Raw genomic sequence first — 13,914 nt, 5'->3', positions numbered from 1 at the left:
CGGGGCTGTGGAATAATAACAAGGCCCAGAAATGAACATTTATGAAAGAACTTTTTCAGTGAGGGTTGTAAAGGAAAATCCACTGAAAGGCTGGGAACTGGCTGGAATCGAAGTAGCAGCACTGATTGTTGGCAACGGTGATGATCAACCTGAAATACACTCAGAATATTTGTCCTAACATGTTCACTAGTAACATGAACATTAACAATAGGAGTCAAGTCTCACTTCATTGCATCCCACATAGTTCAACTATATCTGGCTGAAACGATAATGGTATTTTGTTTAATATTTTATATAATTGGTCTCATTTCATTTGATTTTATCCCATAGTCTGTAATGAATCAAAGTGACAGTGTGCTGATTATTTTTGTTGCAGTACACACACTCATGCAGTACACAAAAGAAATCATTTGTGCTGCTGCATATAAATGGTGTGCAACAAAAGATGTCATTAGTATGTAATTACATTGCTATTACACATATACCACCCCAGTGTTTACCATATAGAATTTTATTTATTTAAAATTATGTATATCAAATTTAATTTGTAGTAGAATTATTGACAGAATAATAGCAATACAATGCTCAACTTCACCAATATGGTCAAGTAATTTTCATTTTATACACCACACATCCATAAAATGAGCCCCCATCGCTCTCACTACTGTGGTTCTGACTGACATCATCTATTGCAACTGAACCCTGTCTAACCAGCAGCACGGGAGAGAGGAATATTCTGACTGGATGTGTCGGCAGGACACAGTCCAGACAGCTGTGAAGGAGCCGTCGCTCGAACGTTGGGGATAAAACGCTCATGAACGCAGGTGAAGAGCCCTGGCCGCGGTGTGAGAAGGCAACGGTTAACGATTCACGGGTGCCACAGGAACGCTAAGGGTCTGGGAAAGAGGCATTGACGAAGATATGAACTCAGTCAAGCAGTGTGATGAAGAGGTTCTGGGGGGGGGGGGGTCTCTGGAGATGACAGAGAGACAGAGAATGCTGTTGGAGAAAACTCAGCCTAAGCCTGAGGAGTTCAGTCAGGTGTTTCAGACAGGACTGGGGTGGAATGCGAATGTTCTAGATGGGAACATTTCATCATTCCGAGATGAAATCCACCACTGGTTTGAGACTTTGGCTATTCCTTGGATATCTAGAGGTAAAAGTCACTCTTGTCTTATATTATGAATGAAATACACAACTGTGCACAAATGCCAAAAGGTAGAGCTATCATATCATATGCGCCTCTCTGTGCTTGCTATAGGCAGTGTGATCAGGCCCCAGAAATCTGAGGTCTGCTACTGTCAGTCTCTGAAACCTTCGAAAAAACAGAGCCCTGTGAAATTCAGGTATGGGTCATTCAAGTGTGAATTTCTTAGATCACCATCATAATGAAATCCATCTTCTAACATATATTGAGTGTTGAGGGTGGTAACTGCATGTGTGTGTGTGTATGTGTGTGTGTGTGTGGGGGGGTATTACACAGCTCACTTCCTATCTCTCCAGGAACAGATAGCAAACAAGTTCCATTTCATGAGTAGCAGGGTAGTGAGATTACTGCCTGGCCAGAATCAGATGACGTAAAGCTTTCAGCGACCACGGCGGTACCAGCAGTGGTCATTAGGTGGCACTGTTCAACTATAATCACCAGCGGCGTCAAGGCCCACCAGCTATGAGCCTTCCTCGGAACGCATAGCTTGAAGAAGATGTGATACCACCCAGAGTGATATCCCTGATCGGACTGTTTACCAGACAAAGGGATGTGATTGTGATATGACATTAATTCACTGCACTTGATTTATTCGGCATGACAGTGCATTGTTATAGCCACGCTAAGGCTTTAGACTTTGCGTTGAGCTAAGAAGTATCCACTGACATTAATAGCACACTGATTAAATACTCTGAACATTAGAGTCGACAGGCATGGCTGAGCGAGTCGTGACTGGTGGCTGGAGTTTCCCAATTTAGAGCGGATGAGGAGAGGTTACATGGTTAGTAACATTTGACCGCTTTCAGGGGCTGTGGACCACAAGCAGACATGACAAAATGTTTTATTACTTGGCTTAAGCTCTGAGGATTTTCACAGAGGGAAAGACACGACAGTTTAAGGAAACGGTTGAAGCAAATTCTCTAGAACCATGGCAAAGCAGAAGGGTCCAAAGATCTCACATATAGAAGATCTGCACTGGCAGTAGGGGTGAGTATCACAACAGGAAAACCTCATGCAGTCAGTACATTGTACAATGGATCCCATTGTCATCAGGGGCAGTCGGCTATTAGGAATATAGCTAGCTAGCATGTGTTTCCTACAAATTAGACAAATGAATATAAATAAAGGTGAACTCCACATAAAGAGCATCTGCCTTCAAATCTCCTTGGAGTATATTTTTCTCCTTGACAGGAACAGAAAGATGGTGAATTAAAAAAACAGTGTCTTCAACCTCTGCCATATTCAGTTATAATAAGATTAGAATAAGTGTCAATCTTTGAACTGATCTAACTTAGTTGTAGGCTGCAATGTGTGCAAGTAAACATTCTCTTTGGCTTCCTGTTTACTCTGCCATCGCACACACCGACATTAAAGCGCCAAGCCGGCAAGGGCCTTGTGTTTATGGCTAGTGTCTGTCAACAGTGGGAGAATTGTTTTTAGTATAGCAGGCAAACAGCTTGTTTAACAGTGTTGGTACACTTGCCCTGTTTATGCATGGACCATTCTGGAGCATTCCGAAGTATCCTGGAGCATTCCGGAGTATCCAGGAGCATTCCGGTGTATTCTGGAGCATTAAAATCGTTCTGTGTAAAAGTGCAGCACTGTTAGAATAACATGCTGACGGGACCGCCATTCGTATTAAGTTAGAAAAAAATGCTTCAAATCCTTCTTAGTTCCGTATTTATGTTGTTAGGCTTCTTAGCACATCAGAACTACAGAGGGATTCCTGTTTTACATGCAAATAATAAACATGAGATATGTAACATTACACATATTGTAGTCTGCACAGATAAAATAATATACCCCATATAACTGTTAGCACATAGTATATACCGTGTGTGAGGTTACATGACTAAACTTCTAGTTTGTAGAAGCAATATTTTGAAATATTTTAAAAACCGAATGTCCACTCAGTGATGCGAAACAGCTGGAAACACAACACAGCGTTTGCTTGACTGTAACTGTAAGTTCATCATGTTGAAAACTGAAATCTGGTGGCCAGTGGTGAATTCTGAGCATTTTCCCAGCAGCATGGCTAGCAGAGCCCCGCTGAAAAAACAGCAGACATCTTCCTCTCTGATCAAAGAGAACCAAAGCATCCACACCCCAAGTCTCATTTTGTTCGCTTATACATTTGAACACTTTTAACTTTTCATAATCAAATCATTCCAGAGAGTAGGCAACGCTGCCGAACAGATTCAAAGAGTTGGGTTTTTTTTGTTCTCTCCTGTTTAATGCACTAGAAATTACAGAGGCACATTCGCCAGTGGATGCAATTTTACTCTCATTAAAAAGGAGGAAATAAAATGCCTGGATAATATGGAGAGCTCGTGCTGTTTATTCATGCTTAATGGTAAGTGACAGAATAATAATAAGTTCTGTGAGGCCGCCCCATATTTCCCTGCGTGGAGATCAGACGCCGCAAACTTGATACGTGGAAGCCGTCAAGCGGATCTAAACAAGCCTGTCGTTTGTTCTCTGGCTGTTTTTCCTCTCTGCTCCTCTCTATACAGGGGCCCCTCTCTGCTCCTCTCTCTACAGGGGCCCCTCTCTGCTCCTCTCTCTACAAGTCCCTCTCTGCTCCCCTCTCTACTGGTCCCTCTCTGCTCCTCTCTCTACAGGTCCCTCTCTGCTCCTCTCTCTACAGGGGCCCCTCTCTGCTTCTCTCTCTACAGGTCCCTCTCTGCTCCTCTCTCTACAGGTCCCTCTCTGCTCCTCTCTCTACAGGGGCCCCTCTCTGCTCCTGTCTCTACAGGGGCCCCTCTCTGCTCCTCTCTCTACAGGGGCCCCTCTCTGCTCCTGTCTCTACAGGGGCCCCTCTCTGCTCCTCTCTCTACTGGTCCCTCTCTGCTCCTCTCTCTACTGGTCCCTCTCTGCTCCTCTCTATACAGGGGCCCCTCTCTGCTCCTCTCTCTACAGGGGCCCCTCTCTGCTCCTCTCTCTACTGGTCCCTCTCTGCTCCCCTCTCTACTGGTCCCTCTCTGCTCCTCTCTCTACAGGGGCCCCTCTCTGCTCCTCTCTCTACAGGGGCCCCTCTCTGCTCCTCTCTCTACAGGGGCCCCTCTCTGCTCCTGTCTCTACAGGGGCCCCTCTCTGCTCCTCTCTCTACTGGTCCCTCTCTGCTCCTCTCTCTACTGGTCCCTCTCTGCTCCTCTCTCTACTGGCTCCTCTCTGCTCCTCAGTCCACAGGGGCCAATGTGGCACACAACACAATGCAGCACCACACACTTCTCTGCCCTCATGGCCTCACACACACACACACACACACACACACACACACACACACACACACACACACACACACACACACACACATATCCAGGTGTGTTCCTGTAGCTCTTTTCTTTCAGCCACACATCCATGCTGCTCTTCCCTGACTGTGTGAGGTGCACAGACAACAGGGAGACTGGTCTACCTCACCACCCCATAAACACACCTCACCATGATATAAACACATCTCACCACCACATAAACACACCTCACCATGATATAAACACACCTCACCACCCCATAAACACACCTCACCATGATATAAACACACCTCACCATGATATAAACACACCTCACCACCCCATAAACACACCTCACCATGATATAAACACATCTCACCACCACATAAACACACCTCACTATGATATAAACACACCTCACCACCCCATAAACACACCTCACCATAATATAAACACACCTCACCACCACATAAACGCACCTCACCATAATATAAACACACCTCACCACCACATAAACGCACCTCCCCATGATATACACACACCTCACCACCACATAAACGCACCTCACCACCCCATAAACACACCTCACCATGATATAAACATACCTCACCACCCCATAAACACACCTCACCATGATATAAACACACCTCATCAACACATAAACACACCTCACCATGATATAAACACACCTCACCATCACCTAAACACACCTCACCATGATATAAACACACCTCACCATCATCTAAACACACCTCACCATGATATAAACACACCTCACCACCTCACCACCACATAAACGCACCTCACCATGATATAAACACACCTCACCATCCCATAAACACACCTCACCATGATATAAACACACCTCACCACCACATAAACACACCTCACCATGATATAAACACACCTCACCATGATATAAACACACCTCACCACCACATAAAAGCACCTCACCATGATATAAACACACCTCACTATGATTTAAACGCACCTCACCATGATATAAACACACCTCACCATGATATAAACGCACCTCACCATGATATAAACACACCTCACCATGATATAAACACACCTCACCACCTCACCATGATATAAACGCACCTCACCATGATATAAACGCACCTCTCTGTGCAAAAGCAGCACAGCCATGTACAGCCCACTAATTAGACAACTGAATATTTCATGGCATCAAAGGTAGAACGTTCTAACACAGCAGCCCACCCACGATCTTGAGGTGTATACGTTCAGGGAAGATGAAGGCTGTCCCTGTCTAATGACTCAAAGCAAACACAGATAGTTATTGATTACAGCCACAAGTGATTAAGGGAAGTTTGTCCCCAGCGCAGGCTGATTACATGGCTTATTCAGTCAACCCCCACCCCCACCCCATGTTGTATGGTTGTTCCCTGTATAATAACTAGAATGCTTTTATTGGCTGAGATGTTTAGTCATTGGGCAGAAAACAGTGTTCTATACCACACACACACGTGCATGCACACCCACTCAGATGCTGCACAGCGAACACTAGCCACCTTTTGATGGCCTGTGCAATAAAAGAGAAAAATGAGGTCTATGGGTATTCATGGGCACAGCTGGCCCAGATCTGCCTGGAGGCTTGAGCTGCGCAGGGCAGAGTGGGGCAGCCGGACTCTCACCAGCCTCGGCCAGACCTCAGACGCACCACTGACCTCCCCTGCAAGAATCGAAGGACACGCCATGGAGAGCACGTGGTGGTGGGCTGTTCTTGTCCAGCTGCAAGGTCACGCTCTCACTGGGGCTGAGGTTAGGGGTTTGGACAAAGTGACATGCCATTGCATCAGTTTATTTTATTTCCCCTGCGAACATCACAGACTGATTAAGCCCATGTGTTCCCTGTTTGTTTGTTTTTTAGAAACACCTTGTCCTTTGTGTAAGGGTATAATTATGGCCCCGTAGCCGTTTGCAGTAATCATCTTCCAACTCTTCATCAGTGGTCATGTTTTTTCGACCACAGGGTCACGGGCGGTTGGACGTTAATGAATGGCATTTACACCCTAGTAACACCGCTGGGCCACTTCTACGGGCACAACCCTCTGTTCTGAGCCAGGGTCACTGCTGTGTCGAGAACGGTCTGCTACTTTAATAACGATGAAGGTGGTAGCCTGAGCTTGAGACATCGCACATGGCAACACATGGGCTGCAGTGTGTACACTTATAAATTGTACACTTATAAATCAGGTGCATCTACTAGAGCGTGTACTCAGAGATGCAATCCGGGTAGCGGCTTCCGATAAACTTGGGGGTGAGCGTGTGCCTGTACTTTAGCTCATGAGAGCACAGATGGGTGTACTTGGTGACAGATTATTCTAAAAGGTGATATTTCAAGAAACAAATCTACACATTTCCCATTGAACCTTTGAGGCTTTAACACACTGTTAACATGTGAGCAAGTGACTGCAAAAACCCTTTCAGATCAGAGTGCGCTTGAGAACACACTCTGCCATTTGAAAGCGAACCTCCTCTACTTGGTGACTTACCCGCAGTGGAAACCCAGCTCTGCATGCTTCGCCACATACTTTCCGTGGCAGAAAACCCTTCTGAAACGCTGGCAACCTCCGGTAGCAGAGCCTCCTGTCACGTTGTCTTCTTGCTGCTGTTGGAAAGGGAGGGGGGCAATCTTTCAGGGGTCCCTACTCTGACAGAACCAGGAGTGGGGAGAAAACGACTCCCCCAGCGCCGAGGCGAGCCCTGTCAGCCCGACCTGCTGCACGTTTGTTCACTGCTGCTGCATACGCAGGCAAACCTGCTGTCTGATAATAAACAACCCAATAACCTGCTTTTACTGTCTGATAATGAGCAAACCAATAACCTGCTTATACTGTCTGATAATGAACAGACTGATAACCTGCTTATACTGTCTGATAATGAGCAACCCAATAACCTGCATATACTGTCTGATAATGAGCAACCCAATAACCTGCATATACTGTCTGATAATGAGCAACCCAATAACCTGCTTATACTGTCTGATAATGAGCAACCCGATAACCTGCTTATACTGTCTGATAATGAACAGACTGATAACCTGCTTATACTGTCTGATAATGAACAACCTGATAACCTGCCTATAGAGTCTGATAATGAACAACCCAATAACCTGCTTATACTGTCTGATAATGAACAACCCAATAACCTGCTTATACTGTCTGATAATGAACAATCCCATAACCTGCTTATACTGTCTGATAATGAATGACCTGATAACCTGCTTATACTGTCTGATAATGAATGACCTGATAACCTGCTTATACTGTCTGATAATGAACAGACTGATAACCTGCTTATACTGTTTATAACCTGTTTATACTCCTCAGAGCTGAAGAAGAACATGTTGGCCTGGATATTTTGGAGTGAATACCCTGCAGAATATGTCATGATGCTAACGGCACCCTTCACAGCCCTAAATAAGCTTAATGTTCATGTGTGTGCGATGCTTAAAGACTATGTTACTGCTTAGCCTGAATTCTTGGAGAGAAATAGTCAACCACAACAAAGCGATCTGGCTTTTGGTGAGGAAGGGAGAGGTTACCATGGGAGACCAGAGGAGGCTGACCCATCAGACTGACCCATTTATGCCCTAAAAGGAACGCAGTAAGAAAACTGACCACATCTTCCTTCTGTTTGACAAAAACAGCTTCATTCTCGATCGGCCCAATTTGTGTTGCTGTCTATATCTGATGTTTTATAACCCTCATGTTTCATATTTTGAAAAAGCAAGAACCACAAATAACAACAAAACCCAAACATTCACTGATGCTTTTTTAGTCTTGTATTTCCAGTGAGGTACAAAGATATTGCTTCCCTGTTTCTATATGGGTCAAGCATAGCAGCATGGGCTACAGTCAGTAATTATAGACAAAGTTCAAATGGCAGTTTGATGGAATAGTCTTCAACTCTGCTAAAGATTGTTAATAAATTTGTCAAGATGGATAATTATTTAATTTTCTTTCAGGAAGTCTGTAAGAATATTGTAACAGAGTTTAATAAAATGTGTTTTGTTTTGTTCTTTTGCTCCACTAGCAAAACCAACTAATCAACTAGCTAATTAACCAAGCAACCAATCAGCATCCCACCTTAGCTACAGGTCACTCGTGTAGCCAGGAATGTGTGTGTGTGTATGTGTGTGTGTGTATATATATATATATATATATATATATATATATATATATATATATATATATATATATATAAATCCCCCACTCGCCCTCCTCTGGGCGGTCTTTTTCCTTCAAGTTCAGGCCTGGGTACCTGAGAGTCCCGTGTAGTATCTCAAGATCTCAGATGTTGTTCCAGGTATCTGTTGGAGACATTCCATAGTTTGGGGGTTATAGCCCCTAGTGATCCAATTACCACGGGAACCACAGTTGTCTTCACCTTCCACATTTTTATATATATATATATATATATATATATATATATATATATATATATATATACACACACACACACACACACACACACACACACACACACACAGTCATGGCCCAAAGACTGAGACGAGCACAAATTTTGGATTTCACAAAGTTTGCTGCTTCAGTTTTTATGGTGGCAATTTGCATTAACTCTAGATTGTGAAGAGTGATCAGATGAATTGTAATTAATTGCAAAGTCATTCCTTGCCATGAAAATGAACTTAATCACAAAAATTACTGCCTTCTAGCCACTGCATTTCAGCCCTGCCCCAAAATGGCCTGCTAAAATCATTTCAGTGATCTTCTCATTAGCTGAGAAGAAAGTGTTAACGAGGACAAGGCAGCTGATATCACTCTGTCATGCTGATTAGAAGAGCAGAGTGGTTGCTTTAAAAGGGTGTTGGTGCTTGTAGTTTTCTTCTGTTAACCATGGTTACCTCCAAGGAAACGTGCAGTCATCAAAGCATTGCATCAAAAGTGTTTCACAGGCGAGGACATTGCTGCTTCTAAGATAGCACCTAAATCAACCATTTATCGAATCATTAAGAACTTCAAGGAGAGAGGTTTAACTGCAATGAAGAAGGCCTCAGGGTGCACAAGAAAGTCAAGCAAGTGCCAGGACCATCTCCTAAAGAGGATGCAGCTATGGGATTGGGTCAATACCAGTGCAGCGCTTGCTCAGGAATGGCATAAGGCAGGTGTGAGTGCATCTGCACGCACAGTGATGCGAAGGCTTTTAGAGGATGGCTTGGTGTCAAGAAGGGCAGCAGAGAAGCCACTTCTCTCCAAGAAGAACATCAAGGACAGACTGACATTCTGCAAGAATTATAGGGATTGAACTGCAGAGGCCTGGGGTGAAGTTATTTTCTCTGATGAAGCCCCCTTCAGACTGTTTAGAACGTCTGAACAAATGACTGTCTGGAGAAGAAAAGGTGAGCGCTTGTTATACCAACAGTCTTGTTATACCAACAGTGAGGCATCCTGAAACCATTCATGTGTGGGGTTGCTTCTCATCCAAGGAAGTGGGTTTGCTCAAAATTTTGCCTAAGAACACTTCCGTGAATAAGGAATTATATCAAAAGCTGCAAGAGCAACTTCTTTCAACAATCCAGGAGCAATTTGGTGATGAACAATACTTTTTTCCAGCATGACAGAGCACCATGTCACAAGGCAAAAGTGATAATCAAGTGGCTCTGTTAACACTGAAATTTTGGGTCCATGGCCAAGAAACTCCTAGATCTCAATCCCATTGAGAACCTGTGGTCAATCCTCAAAAAAGAGGGTGGACGAACAAAAACACAGAAACTGTGATCAACTCCAAGGACTGATTAGGCAAGAATGGGCTGTCATCAGTCAAGAGTTTGCCCAGAAGCTGATATCCAGCATGCCAAGGTGAATTGCAGAAGTCTTAAAAAGAAGGGTCACCACTGTAAATATGGTCCTTGTTTAAACTGGATGCATTTGTCAATAAAAAGTTAAAATAACTTATGAAATACTTATAATTGTACTTCACTATACCATATAAACATCTGACAAAGGGATCTAAAAAACTCTGTGAAAACGAAACTCTGTGAAAGTCTCAAAACTTTTTGCCATGACGTGTGTGTGTGTGTGTGTGTGTGTGTGTATGTATATGTATATGTATATATATGTATATATATAAAATCACTGAATAAGTTGTATTCAGTCATAGTTGTAAGTTGCTTTGGATAAAAGCTAAATATATCGGAAGGTTGCCAGTTATAAGTATTGAGTGTGTGTGTGAATGATAATTAATAATTATATATCATCATAACATTTATATAACACCTTTAAAAAAAGGTTACAAAATCCTGTCCTGGCAGATTGAAACAAACTGGAATAGAAAAATCATGAACCGTACAAATGGAAAGAACAAATTCCAACAAAATAAAACGGATAAAGAACCGTACAATAACCAAAGAAAATGAACAGATGAGGAGCAAGGCTGTAAGGTACAGACGAATCTCCCAGGACCTGTGGTGACTAGACAAAGGCACCAAAACAGGAAGCGCCTGATGCAAACCTCCGTGATCTCTCTGGAACGGAAGCGGCGAATGCTAACGCTTCAGTTCACAGACTGCGCCTAATTAAACGCGCTGATAAACAAGGTCATTTTCAGATTACGTGTACAAGTGTTAGCACTGTCAGTCACTTTTCCAACGGAAAACTCCAGATTTTGGAATGATACTAATTAAAAGCTGGATTTCTGGGATAAAAGTGGAACTGGGATAATAGCTGAATGGAGCTATTAGTTGGAGATCTAGCTGGAAACGTGTTGATAGATATGTGTAATGATCATTCTACTAAAGTAGAGCGGGCCAAGGGAAACTTTTACAAACTAATAAACAAAGAGATTAAATCCGGCCTGAACAACGTGGACAGGCAGAGAAAGGCTGTGTAACGTGAGCCCTCATTTTGAGAGGCTGTGCCAGCAGTCAGGACACATTGGACATTAGTAATGGACGTCTTGCATAGGCCAGATAAGAGAGTGTTGCAGTAATTGAAGCCCAGCTGAAACAAAGCCATAAATATGTTTTCCACATTCAGCAGCAGAGACGATGTCATGAATTTACAGAGGTGACAGTGCACATTGGTTGATTCTTGGAACTGAGGTCACTGCAGCATTGACTGCAGGTTGTTGATGTAATTTTTGTTTTGGCCTTCTGGGTAAACAAATCTGTTTTTTCTTTGGGTGTTATTTCCACTAGTTAGAACCTTGGGCTTTCTATAATTAATTGGAAGAAATTCAGACACATCTGTTGGCCAACATTAATATGTGCAGTGAAAGAAATGACAGGCAGGCAGGCTCCTTGCAGACAGACAAGTTACCTGTCTCCCTGTTAACTCTCAAATGAACACTTTGAGAAGTTTTATTTTGAAAGGGTGCCATTATTGGGACGGGATTAAAGCCCTGCTCACAGAACATTTTTATTCTCTTGTTTATACTCTGAGATTAAGGAGAATAAAAAATAAATTCTATTTGAGCATAGTCCACTCTAGATGTCAGGAATAAAATAAAGAGATTTTTATCATTATGGGATCATAATGCCCAAACAGCCTTTTTAGGGCTGTTTCACATCTAAAACCAGCACATTACATGATCATAAAACAGCCATTCGAGTAAAACGATACACTTCAGTTGAATTATGCTCTATAACACAACTCTTCCAAACAACGTTACTGTCTGCTTTTTTCTTAGATGTCAGTTTGTATCAGCCCTCGTGTATTTCTGTCACGTCACCTGTCAGATAGAATGATGGAGTGATCCTGTCTCCTCCATTTTCCTATTCAGGTCTTTTTGCTTCATCATCCTTCTAAGCAGAAAGGGCATCGTTTTTTTTGCTCTTTCTACACAGAGGTGTCAGTTTTTAGGTTTAACTATTCTGTAGATGCACCCGCAGGTTACCACTTCAGCGTCCTGAGAAGTTACCTGACTGGCGTTGTCTTACTCTCTCTCTTTTTTAACAGCATTTTTCATGAATCACCTGTTTTTATTTTTAATTTTAAATAGACAGGTAATATCTGGTTATTTTGTGAATGTATAAATTCACATAAACACACATATAAGCAGATCGTGTTTTATAAAGTGTTGTCATAAAGTGTATGAGCGCATCAAGCTAAAATATGCACCTTGATCAAAACCTGGTTACTCATGAAAGATAAGGTCGCACAGCTTACACAGTGCACAGAACTCTGGGACCATCTGTTAAGCCTCTTCACTATGCAATCAAGGTGTCTGCAGTGTGGGATTAGAGTTTATAATCCACTGTAAAATGAATCCCATTCTCAGATATACAGTAGTAGGTCCATCTAATCCACCGACAGCTCAGGGATTGGGCTGCACAGTGTGCAAGTTGCCAGGTAAAGTGCAATGCCAGCTGAAGCAGGCAACACTCTGACCTTGGTTAAGTAGCGCTCTTCTCCTGCCTTCAGCGTTACGCGCTTATGAACTGAAGAGGTCACCCGAAGCAAAGACAGAGGAATGAGAGGACCAGCGGGACAGAAAGGCATCTGGCTTCAGGTTCCGATTCGTCTCTGCTTTGCGCCCGATTAAGCAGTGAAACAGGTGCCTCTTTACGGAGGACACACCGCAGAGAACGCAGGGGGCATCGTGATTCCAGATCGTATCACGCCACGGCTCTGGAGCGGCCGTGAACGAGAAACTTTAAATCTGCATTTAGTCAGCGTTCATCAGACTGATGTGTGCGTAAGGCGCGGCTGGCCAGTGCGGTTGCTAGGTTACTAGATCCTTGTGAGGAATGGGTGAATCTTGGCCCCCAGACTGCCTCTGTAACCAAATGGAACTGCACTGACCTCTTCACACAACAACGATTTTTTCACTCCTATAAATGAGAATATGACTTTTATCTCTCCGTTAGAGGGGACCTGTCATCAGCTCACAGAGAGTGAGGCTGGGAGATTGACAGGCATAAAAATACTGTATAGGGGAAAAATGAGTGGAGGATGAGAGACAGAGAGAGAGAGAGAGAGAGAGAGAGAGAGAGAGAGAGAGAGAGAGAGAGAGAGAGAGATTGATGTTTTCTATTTGAAAATTTTAACATTTTTTTAATGTTTAAAGGGGTTACATGACAGAAATCTCTTCCACCAACTCCACCTAAAATTTTTGAATTTCCATTATCAGTCTTTACATGATCAGTGTTTATATTAACACTAGTACCTGCTTGGGGTAGAATAGTTAGTAGTATGAAAAGATCAGGTGTAACTTTACTTTGCTTTAGTATGTGTAACCACTACAAAAAAACCCCACATAAACAAACAAACCAACAAAAAAGGGCTTTTGTTAAAAACAAGGAGACTGTCTCTTTAAGAGCCGGTGGGAAGTTGTAAGAGGGGAAGGAACACTGAGCAGTCAGACCATGGAGATGCGGCAGGATTAGTTACAGTACGCTGAAGAAATCCTTACAGAAATCCTCCCCAATCCGCTTGGAAACAGAAGAAGCCTAGATATCAAACCATGGCGCTGTTCATCCAAGAGTGCTAC

The sequence above is a fragment of the Electrophorus electricus genome, chromosome 22 (assembly GCF_041902795.1).
Source record: "Electrophorus electricus isolate QZ-2024a chromosome 22, ASM4190279v1, whole genome shotgun sequence".
In the NCBI taxonomy this organism is placed as follows: Eukaryota; Metazoa; Chordata; class Actinopteri; order Gymnotiformes; family Gymnotidae; genus Electrophorus; species Electrophorus electricus.
Note: the sequence above shows the minus strand (reverse complement) of the source record.